Source organism: Sinocyclocheilus rhinocerous, unplaced genomic scaffold, assembly GCF_001515625.1.
Source record: "Sinocyclocheilus rhinocerous isolate Xijiao unplaced genomic scaffold, SAMN03320098_v1.1 scaffold157, whole genome shotgun sequence".
NCBI lineage: Eukaryota > Metazoa > Chordata > Actinopteri > Cypriniformes > Cyprinidae > Sinocyclocheilus > Sinocyclocheilus rhinocerous.
In genome coordinates this window covers 206,131-218,741 of record NW_015665038.1, presented here as the reverse complement: position 1 = coordinate 218,741, position 12,611 = coordinate 206,131, and the positions used below count along the sequence as shown (strand labels likewise).

Below are 12,611 nucleotides of genomic sequence, written 5' to 3'. Positions count from 1 at the left end.
TGCCTGTGTCCACACAGTGGGCGGGCAGTGGGCGACACTAACTCTGTGTGAATATGTGGGATTATCAGCCACTTACTTTAAATCTCTGTTATGCAACACTTGGTTAAAATACTACATTAGCACATGCTCCACTTTCTAGCTCAAGTTGCTCTATCTTCATGCAGGACACACATATACACCTCCAGATATGTTCTTTAGTTGTTGTGCAGCATTACTAATGCGCCTGGTATGATGTCTATTATGTAAGACAGAACCAAAAAAAGGGACACTGAAAAAACCCTGCCAAGACATGGGAAAAAAATCCAGCCTTAAATACAGCTAAGACAATTATAATTGCTTAGTACAATTATAACAGAAAACTTTGCATTATAGTAAGGGTCTTCAACAGGGGGTCCAACAATTACTTTCTGACCTCAAACTAATTTTAGTGAAGAAATTAAAATACAATATAAAGTTATGTACGAGTTTCTTTCTTCTGTTGAAAACAAAAGAAAATATAGAAACAACCATGATGCTATTGTATGTTCTGTTTAGTTGGCAGGGCATTAGTATGTGGTTGCTAAGGTTTTCGGAGCATTTTTGTAACATGTTGTAAATTAATTTAGAAGGAAAGAACAGAAGTATAAAAGTTCAGTCTATCTCAGTCAAGATCAGGCTTACTAAAGCAGTTAACCCATGAAAGAGCTCATTTCATGATCCATGAGGTCCAGCACACATGACCTCTGACCAGAAAATGAGGCACAGGATCGGAAATGACTCCAATCTTTGTTGGATTGGCAATGGGAAGTTGAAGGGTCAGAGGTGAATGACAGTGTGTGTGTGTGTGTGTGTACCTTTTTGACCCCAATGTCCAACACAATATTCAAAGGCCATATTTTCAGTATTTCTACTGTAATATGACAATGCTGCTTGTTTTCAAACTTTTTTATTAAAGGGGTCATATGATGCGATTTCAATTTTTCCTTTCTCTTTGGAGTGTTACAAGCTCTTGGTGCATAAAGAAGATCTGTAAAGTTGCAAAGACTAAAGTCTCAAATCCAAAGAGATATTCTTTATAAAAGATAAGAGTCAGCCACGCCTACCTAAAACGGCTCGTTCTAACACACCCCCACATACCTACGTCACGATCTCGGAAGATAGACTACAATGCCGGCTGTTCTGACTCACGGACTGTAAGTACGTTTTTTATATTTAAAGAGTTTTCAGCATCATCACAATATGGTAAGGGGCGTAACATTTCCGTATCACGCTTGAGGTATTCGGCCAATCATAACGCACTGGATAGCTGGCCAATCACAGCACACCTTGCTTTTCAGACCGATGAGCTTTGTAAAAATCGACACGTTTCAGAAAGGCGGGGCATAGAGGAGAAACAATAATGTACAGTATGTGGAAAATAATGTGTTTTTTGAACCTTAAACCGCATAAACACATTTCATTACACCAAATACACAAAATAATGTTCTTTTTAGCAACATCATATAACCCCTTTAATAAAACAATACTGAGAATATTGATATACATTCTACAATAAAAACTATTTATTGAGGGATAGAAGTATAATTAGTAAATTAGTAAAGTACATTTTTAGAAGTTTAATTTAAATTAGAGTTAGATTATTTTAATATATCAACAATAATTTAGTAATTTCAATATTTAAAAGTCATCCATGCAGCCCCCTTCAAAGTTTGCTCCAGCCCCCAGGTTGAGAACCACTGTTAGAGTACTTCAAAACAATTATGTTTTATTACATTATAAAGTAAGAAGCAGGGTTTTTGCAGTAAAATACAGGAAACCCTACATTTGTTCTGACAGCTATAAATGATATGAACTATTACTTCTCACTTTACAATAAAAACATCTGTAGGGATGATAAAGAGTACATCACCATTCAAAATAAATCCAATAGATAAGCGGATGTGTGAATGGAATGTGTGTCGTGATGACCTGGACTGTGTCATGGAGAATGACAGAAGTCCATAACAAGGAGCTCACACAGACAGAATGAAGGAATGATCTGGAAATCTATTCTCAGAAGATCAGAAATTATGTTGATGTGCAAATCTGAGAATCTTAGCAGCAGCAGTCACTCAAAGTTCAGGTTATCACAGAAAGAAAATGCAACTATCCCTGTATAGTTGACTGCTTATGGGTCCATCAGACACATATTAGACTACAACAGAATGACTGATACATACTTAATAAATAGACCAATATCACACTATTTATACCAGAAAATTATATAAAACGTAGATTTATTGAACATATTATAACAAGATAATTGGTCACAGTAGACAATATGAAAGCCTACAGTAAAGGCCTTTCCACACTGAGCTCGATGCGAAAAAGCGAGGCGAATCGCCGACGAACGGTGCTTTCACACTGAATGCGAAACGATTGTTCGCCTTCTGCTAATTCACGCCTGCACGCTAGGTGGCGCCGACCAATGCATTTTTCCTCAGATATGTATCTCGTAAATGGATTTAACATCGTCCGCTGCTCAATATACAGCATTAAATTAAGATAAACAAGGTTCTACACCAGAAACAAACTATCTATAATGCTTACAAGAATAGGCTACATCCTAAAATATAATTAGAAGCACAATTAGTATCAAGCTACACTTGAAAATGTATGTAATTATTAATGTATTTGCTTAACCACTTTAAACCATCATTGAGTGCTTGTAATAACTTCCAAATGTGATCTATAGTTGATTTTGATTAATAAGCAGACACATGCACTCTTTGTATGTTTAATAACGCTACACTGCTAATATTTGTCATAAACATCCTTTATTGCTATAAAATACCGGACGGTGCTCTAATGTGATTACATAATTCAGTAGACAATTAATAGAAATGTTATTCTGTATAAAGAACATGTGAGGATAAATCTGTTCTCAAATACCAACGATAACAAGAAGTCAGCATTCACTCTCTTCTCTTATCCGGGATACTCTTCTTCTGTGTTTGTTTACACTGGTTTTCGAAACAGCGCCACCACTCTTGCCTTTTTGTGCAACAGCAGCAGCTCCGGTCACGTGATCCTAGCTCAAATCTTATTGGATGGCCCGTGTTTTCGCTTTGCGAAACTGAAAAGATTCGTCGGACTGGTTCGAAGAAAAAAAAACAATCGCATTTTTGGTGCGCGAATGTTCACGGTCTATGTGGAAGCATCCATAGAAATGTATTGTTTTATTCCAGCGCGTCATCGCGGCCAATATTCGTTTAGCTTTTTCGCGCTCCGTGTGGAAAGGCCTTAAGGCTGACGGGGCAACTTTTTGAACAATTTTGCCGGGCAACTTTTTTTGAGCAATGTTGCTTGGGCACTTTGCCATTGAGAATGGGTAACAAATGTCTATCTGGATACTTTAGATCGGTCGTGGGCTCTGTGTCTCAACTGGTTGCCCGTTGACAGCAACATTGGCCAACATTTGCTCAAAAAGTTGCCCCGTGTATCATCAGCCTAATAGTTCTTGATATTTGCTGTTGAAGTCTGTGGATTGGTTATAAAAGTTCTGCTTTGATATCTGTAGTGGTGGTGCTTTAACAGGGATGAATTTAGTGATGCAACTTCTCAGAGAGGGTTTTAGCATGCTAACACTAACTTAGAGGCCATTTGTCAAGACACTAACTAGATTTTTAATGGCTGTTTTGATAGCTAAAACAGTCTCCCGGAGAAGCCTCTGTATTTATGCTTTAAAAGAGGTTAATTCTAGTCAGACTAAAAAAAAAACTAAAACCCATCACTAAAATAATCACTGTTATAGCACCACTGCTACAAAAATTATCACTAAAAACACAGATAAACCCATCACTGAAACATATTTACAAAGCTCACAACATGGCCTTAAAGCTGTGTAAAAAACACAAAAGTTAATGTGAGCTGTTTTATGATTCATTATTCAAAAACAGACCTTTACAAAAGCCTGCTATGTTGCCCTTTCTGTTCTTCGCTCTGCCTCAGAAATGTCAACACACATAAGGAATATTTTCCAGCAGGGCCCCCCGTTGGGTTTCAGTAGTGGTACCAAACAAGCATCCTGAACTAAAAAACTTTAGTGTCCAATGTTTAAGACGGATCTGTAAGTTTCCACCCTCCACCAGGTCTTTGATAACCAGTTCTCGGGAATATGCTAGAATAATAAGGTGTATTGATTCAGCTTTTGGTTCTCTGTGGTCCAGTAGCAGGTCTAAGAGCTTACAGTCAGCTGATTAAACAGATTGTCTTGTGGCGCCTCCGGAGTGTTTATTTGGGTCTTGACCCATTTGGATCAGAGTTTCTGGGAGGAAAAAGAGACTAATTCAACCCGGCATTTAGAGGAAAATACTCATACACAGAGAACCACATGTCAAACACAGCCGTGAAACAAAGGTGTCAGTATACATTTATAACAGTAACATTTATAATGTTACAAAAGACTTATTTTTAAAATTAACATTTTTTTTTTTTTACTTTCTATCTTTCTATTCATCAAAGAATCCTTAGGAAAAATATTAGACAGCACAACTATTGTTTTAAATTTTTTTTACACGAATAATAGTAAGAAATGTTTCTTGAGCACCAAATCAGCATATTAGGATGATTTTTGAATTGAGTAATAAACTGAAATAAAACAAAAAAATCTGTTTGCCATTACAGGAATAAATTATGTTTATATATATTGTTTTAATTGTATGCATTTTAAACTTTTATTTATATGTATTTATATGTTTATATTTATATTTTTTTAAACAAATAAATGCAGTATAAATAAAATAAAATAAAATAAAATAAAATAAAATATACTTGTTCTGATATGGCATTAACAGATGTAACAACCATTGTAGCCAATAACATTCAAAATGCGACAGACAGTCATCATACTAAAAATCTCTTCATTACATTTTCACTGGAAAACTCCAGTAAGTTTGTGAGTAAAAGTAAAGTGACCATATAGGACGTTTGAGATGACCTCTCAATCAACATTCAGACAGAGACACGTAAATCCCAGGGTATCGTAGAAATTGTATGCGAGTGAGCCGAGACGCCTGTACTGACAACAAACCTCGGATATCACAGGATGACGTACACTGTTGTGACATCTGACGCAATGTGCAGGCGACACCTAGACTGAAATCCTGCATTCATTACAGAGAGTGTCTTTATATCGAAAAAGAACAGCCTTCACCATATCAAACCCTTATCACACATAAACGTTCATATCATAACACCACCTACCTTAACAGAACAAAGTTAAAACAACAACGATCAAGTAAGTTCCAAAGCTTTCTTTCTAAAAACTAAAATCTACTGCTGAATGTCTATGAGTATGTCTGCAGGAATGAGAAGGAACTGACATTTAAAGGTGAGGGAAAATGTTTCTCTGACATTTCTGTCAAACTCCCGTTCAGAGTTACACTGATTTGTGTGCTGAAGAAGGGGATATTGCCGGTGTCAGCTATTTTCATCGGGGGACTTGATAATGATGTCTGGGTCACGAATGAGGGATGTAACCTTTCAGTATCTCTCTCACTCACTGTTGTTATCTGTTTCGCGCTCATCATGTTTTGGTCATCTTTAACTGACAATCAGCTGAACTGGTGAATCTGACACACACACACACACACACAAAAAAAAAATTGCCATGAAAAATCTCAGTCATATTTCACCCCCAAATCACCATTCCCAAGTTAAGTAGCCGATTATAAAGCAAAAAAAAAAAAACAAACTATATTATTACTCTAATTCATCTTTAGTAATGACAAAGTTTTGCAAAAAAAATAAATAAAAAAATAAAAAAAAAAAAATAAAAAAAAAAAAATAAATATATATATATATAATTTACAGAAACTAGGAGTGTCCATAGAACAATATAATTGTTTATTTCTATTAAAGTTTTAGAATCCCTGGAGCGGAACGTTCTTCAGGGATCCCATTCTTTTTAAATTTACATAAATTTTCCAGTCGTTTGTAATCTACTAGATTTTTTGAAATAATTTCTATTTAGAAAAAATATTTTAGAACTTAGCATTACTACTAAAATGTATATTCTTAAAAAAGCTTATGCCGTTTTAAGATTCTATTAATTTACATGACACAATCACACTTTTTAACTACCTAATATATCCAGAAAAAAAATAAAATAATAATAATTATTATAAATTAATATTCTAATATATTAATATTTATATTAATACACATTTTTATAAGATCTATGATAAATATTAGTTATGCATTATTTATCATTATTTTTTATTTAATTTATATATATTTTTTATTTTGAGGGTAAAATATCACCCAGACATTTATTTGTGAGATTTACCCAAATCGACCTCAAACTACAGAAGGCTGAATTGTGCTGTGCCAAAATGTCACTTTCAGTCAGCCTGCTGCTTTAACTCGGGAAATGACATTTGAGTGTGTAACAGACTCAAATAAGAGCTGATCTTACAGGGATACTTGAGGGAAAATGACAGGTCTATAAACACTGCTGCATGTGTGTGTGTGTTTTATGGAGGTAAACTAGGGGTTCATGCAGAATTCAAGATTGTTTACAATGGATAAGGCAATTGTCTTTTACAAAAAAAGCCCTTAACAGTTGTGTCAACAGTAAATGTGTGTGTGTGTGTGTTGTGTAAGTGATTTAAAGCAATAGCCTCATGGCTGAATAGTTAATCCTCATCCACTAGGGCTGTAGCTAAAGATAAGAGGCAGTTAAAGCCCATCTAAAGCAGCCCAGTGGCTGAGCTATTCACTGCGTCTCAATCGGCTTGAGTGAATAAGCATCAGAAAATGCTTGAATGAGGAAGTGCATTTATTACTTGTATGAAAATGCTGACTCGACTAACTTTTGATGTCGTCACTTGAACGCGCCATGTACTGGAATATTTCAACATCGGACCAGGAGAATTACATTCAGTTAAAGCAAAGCACACAGACACATCTTATTATCTACACAAAATCATGTTTATTCCTTAGATCCCACAGAAATATTGACATCTGAAATCACACGGTGTGTCTGCTAAACTCCACTAAACTCCACATCAGCTATTGGTGCTGAGGAACAGTAGCAGAAGTGTGATCTGATTGTGTGATGGTTCCCCAAGGAGCAGAGAGCACCGATCTGATCTGACCACATGTGGACAATAGCCACTGTCCATAACTATGAGAACAAAACACACATCACAGCCATGTGCAGGCATGCTGCAGATAATACATGTTCTTCAGCTGTATTCCAATTATTAATAATATATAAAAGTTATATATTCTGAAAGCACACACTGAATTCTCATGCCACAAGGGGCACTTTATTGGGCATTATTGTAACACCATGTTCTAACTAGGCACAATGTGACATTTCCAGCAAAAAATTTCAGAGCCAATCAGAAGTTGTCCACACAAAACAAACAACCCAGCGCGGGGTTACTTTACTTCAACCCAGCTGTTGGGTTACAGTCAGAGCGTGGGCTTTCTGCGTCCTCTTCAGGAGAGAGCTGTTCTCAGCGCCACCTAATCGGTGCACTTCTTCAGAGAAATAAAGGTTTGTATACATTTGATTTCATCTATAAAGTCTTTACTGTGCTGTAAATGATTTTATTGTACGCAGTGCAACATACAGGGACGAGATGTCAGTCAGCTAAATGCGTCAGCAGCGGTTGTTTCGCATCATGGAAACACTTTTTGCCTTGCATAACAAACTTATTTTATTCATTATAATACTGAATTTAATTTATTTTGATGTTAATATATGTTCTCTAATCTCAGTACTCTCTGTTTACGGGCAGGTTATGGAGTCAGTCACAGCATCTTTCAGCTACGAGTGAAACGCGAGGGGCCGGTCTGAGGTTCGCAGTTCCCCCGCCGAACAACAGCCCATCATCGGCTCACATTTCAGCGACCCACGGCACGAGAATCAGCACTATTTCAGTGAAAAGGGATAACAGAGAGCAGCTGAATACACTTGAATTAAAATGTTACTTTTAAATGTTACATTTTTTATTTCTAAAATGCTTGTTTTCTTCCAAATAAATTCAATTTGCCTTATATTTTTGTCTTGCTTATTAATAAATGTTCACCTTTTGATTATTACTGTTGTCTCTAGTAATTCCCAGCCCATTTTAAGCCAGCAATATAGTAATTTTTAAAGAATAGTTGAGTAAAATAAAACAACCCCGCATATTGGGTCAAACATTTAACCCAACCAGCTGGGTCAAAATAACCAAGCATGTGTTCTGTCCAATATTTAACCAGCGCTGGGTTGCCAAATAACCCAGAAATGTTTGTTTTTAACCAAGCAGTTTTTAGAGTGTGGAACTACAGAGGTTGTTTGGGACATTAAATGTCATCGTGCTGAACAGGTAAAGTCATCCACTCGCTAGTCCACTTTCACAGCCTCGTTTCAGCATGTCCAATGCTTAAGACGGATCTGTAAATTCCAGTCTGTTGTTGGTCAGAGATACAGAAAAGCCAGCTAAATTCCATAAAAACAGAAATTATGTAATCAGCAAAATCCTGTCATTTGTTGATATCATGGCTGGTTAAGACATACAGTATACTGCCTGCCACTCTACTGTGTTGGCCGTGGTTAATAAGGCATGGTATAAATGGTCTTTTACCAACATTATACCTGACATCTCACAGCGAAACATCAGCTTGAATGGAATCTTGCTGAGCAAGTTACTTGAAGTTGACATGTTTACAGCAGGCAAGTGGAATAATGACACGTCCTGTTTAACGGCACACATTTGAAGGAAACTCTTTTGGCTACTGAGGATTGTTACGTCTACAGCATGTCCTGACAACATCCTGAGCTCTAGTTACTATGCCACACCACCCACCGAAACATAATTTAAGGGTTGTGGGTGTCTGGTCACGATCTTCTGCAGCACACAACATCATCTGTGACAGGTCTCTCAGCTGATCACTACACAGAACACTAGGCCTGACCAATGCCGCGAGAAACGGAGAGATACTGAGATAGGAAAGAGGACCAGCAGGAAATTAGGAGTAGGAGATAGAAAATGCTCAGAGGGCCTGACCAGAAAGTGAAGTATTGGAAAATGCCAAGAATAGCTGGAAAGAAAAAAAAAAGAGAGAGAGATCTGAAACCAAGAGTGGGAAAAGCAGGGGACACAAAATGTTCTGTCCTGGTTCCTCAAGGGACAAAAAGAGAAAAGACGGATTACATTGAGGGCAAAAATCTGGCACGATTAATAATGGGAAATCTGATTAGCCGGCTGGCAAATAGAAATGGCAGCCCAGGGCCGTGTGTGTGAATTCGCTATATCTTCAGGAGAAAAGAGAAAATAAAGGCCAGCAAGAATGCCAAAGGAACAAGACAAATTCATGTTCACACACAGCACACAAAGTCTTTTTATATCAGTCACGCATACTTGAAAAATTCAACAAGTACAGTTGGAACTAAATATATAAATTATGAGTCTCACAATATAGCAGTATTGCTGATAACAGTGATGTTTAAAAAATGAAATACTGATATCATCAGGAAGTGCCGATCAACAGTAAGTTATTTTTGTACGCTTTTGTACCATTATGATAACAACATTTCTATCTGTCTCCCTACACTTATATTTTGAGTGTGATTCAATAAATTTGACAAAAAAAAAATTGTTTATTTAATTATTCAAAATTTGGCCACAACAATGTAAGTTGATACTGAGACAGCCCTAATATATATATATATATATATATATATATAATTTATAAATAGAATTTAAATACAGTAAATATATAAATGTATAACTAATCAGAATACTAAAATCTAAATATAAAAATAAGGCACAAAAAATGGCAATGATCAGGTGCATGGATTCAAAATGCATATATAAAAAAATAAAGTGTGATTCACACACAGCGTCCAAAAATGAATAATACAAATGACCATGATGAAAATCTGAGGACCTTGATGATATATATTAGAATATAACGGAAGTTATAATTATTTACAAGTAAACAGTTTAAAATATATACATAAAACAGTGTATAAGTGCCTAAAAATGTAAAAGTGCACTTGGTGTGTTGATTGTTTTTGCTTTATACAAACAGGAGAGAACAACTCCTTTTATCCACAAAGCCTTCATACCAATATCATCTGCTATTCATGAAAAGAGAGAAGAACAGGAATGGCTCTCTGGCTTCATCGTGTCACTTCTGAATCAACCATCTCTGGTATTCAAAAAGGCACTTGGTCCAAATGTGCTCTTATGGGCTCTGTGTTTCCTGTATAAAGTTATACAAAGGGGTTCATAAACACAAACCATAGGCCTACATGATAAAACACCCCGTGGGTCAACTATTTCAGGCTGGGATATCAAATATCTTGTAATTGATTTGATCCAAAAATATCATTTGAAACAAAAACAGAACAAATAAGAGAGTAAAGGAGGAGCTGAGACTGCAAACCACCATCTGAGTAAAAAGCAGCATTACACAACCTACGCAACCAACATGGAGCGACACTTTGAAACAAAGGAATACCATGAACAAACTGTGTGAAGCTGAAAGGGACAGCAGAAATCAGGTAAAGAGAATCCATGTTCATTTACACAGAGAAAACAACACACAAACATGCATTCAATAACCCTGGGCTCTGCTTTTCTCAAAAGAGAAGTTCAACATTTACTAGCTAAATGCCAAAAGTTGCCATAATAGTACAGTACATATACTGTGCATGCAATTCAATATATTACAATAACATAATACAGAGTTAAAAAAAATATATATATATGTCACAGATTCACAAGAGGAAAGCATCTAAATGATTCATTTGTCAAAGGGACAATGTATTTTAGAAATTATTCAGAAATAATGCAAAATAATGCAATAATGCATTACTTTTATGGCCAGTAACCTATATTTTACCAATGCATTTTCTTAATTTACTCACCACTGGCATGTGCATGAAACTGAATTTTGAGCCCGAATATACAAATAGAGTGTTAGCAGAAAGGCGAGAGAAGGTTTGGTGTGGACGGGGGATGTGTATGAGATGAGGTGCGCTCCCCGGGGCTCTCCAGAGCAGCGTATGAGAGCAGGGCTGCAGGTGGAGGGTACATTGCCCCCTCTCTGATTTATGTTTTCAACATGCTGACATATTGTTTTATTGGACCATCTGCCATCACTCTTTCTTTGTTTTCATGTTCTTGTGCTTTCTGTTGAAAAAAAAAAACTACCAGCTGTAATCTCTGATTAAATACTCTCTGCCCAAACAATGCTGCTGTTGTTTCTGTCATAGACTTCAGGAATACATTTGCTCAGGAACATAGTTTTTGCCCCACAGCAGCATGAATGGTGCACAAAATAGGCTTACAGATGCCATGAAATTTGATTAATGAAAATTTTCACACATTTTCTTTTAAGTCAGATTCAATTTTTAGCTGTGTATATAAGTGAAGTTTAGTTAACTTTTGGGAGTATACTAGCATAAAGTTCAAAACGGATGATTCTGCAGGGTCTTTAATGTTCAAAAAACAACATCAAAGTATGTTCACTGAACACGATATGTACATTATGTCCATGTTCTCTCTCAGAAAGGTTTGCACAGCTAGACTTATGGTTATGTAATGCTTCATATAGATGGTTTGTGATGAGGATGATGTAACTCCGCACCAGGGGAAGCTGTGTTAACATCTCTCTGAATGTGAGGGAGCTCTGCTCTGCTGAGGAGACGCTGGTGTTTATGCTTTAATAAATTTAGATTCAGTGTAAAGATAAATTTCACACTGTGATTCGCTGATTTTCTTCCCTTGCCATCCAACAATATTAACTAAAAAGTGTGTGTAGCACTTTGCAATTCTTTAATACAAAACAGAATTAAGGCATAATGTGTGAATAATATTTGGGCTATGAAGACATTACCTGGTATACTTTTGTGAGTGCACAGCAATGTATTATTCATGACCAAAGCATTTATGGAATATGTAAATTACATAGAAACATGTAAAAAAAAAAAAAAACTGTTTATCTTTGCATCAGAAAGACCATATACTGTTGGCATAATAATAACTTCCTATTTACACTGTTAACATCAACAAACATTACATTATATAATACTTGTAATTTATTATGTTGCATGTTCTATTGTAACATATTTGTTACAATCAACAAACAACAGCAAAAATATGCCCCATACTTCCAAATTTGACTGTGCCCCAAAAATGTTAAAAGGATAGTTCACCCAAAAATGAATGTCATCAATTACTGTATGATCACTATGATGACAAATTTAGGCTTTTATTCATACTAAATCATTGATCAACACACATACACAGAGCACATCAAATAGGGTAAGTGGAAGCTCAAAAGTGTTTGCACATTTTTGGGTGAACTATCCATTTAACTTAGTGTTCCTAAACTAAAAGCCCAGAACCTTTTTAGTGATGTAGACCAGTACCCTACAAAATTAATTTTGTCACAATATTTGAATTTCTAACTTCGATATGATAATTTGAAAAGTATAGATATTTGGTACAACAGGGAAAAACTGCAGAATATAATGTCATACAGATATTTTTAATATTATAAAAAAATTGTGTCCATCAATGGTGGCAATCAGTAGGCTAATTTCTAATGAAAAGACCTATGTATATGACAGATTTTAATGTAGG

At 35.8% G+C, this 12,611-nt stretch overlaps 1 protein-coding gene across 2 annotated transcripts in view; it reads right to left on the bottom strand.

Annotated features, from left to right (window-relative positions):
* Nucleotides 1-12,611, bottom strand: part of LOC107731041 (active breakpoint cluster region-related protein-like) — a 199,620-nt gene that overhangs the window by 29,173 nt on the left and 157,836 nt on the right. The gene's annotated exons all lie outside the window — the stretch shown is intronic.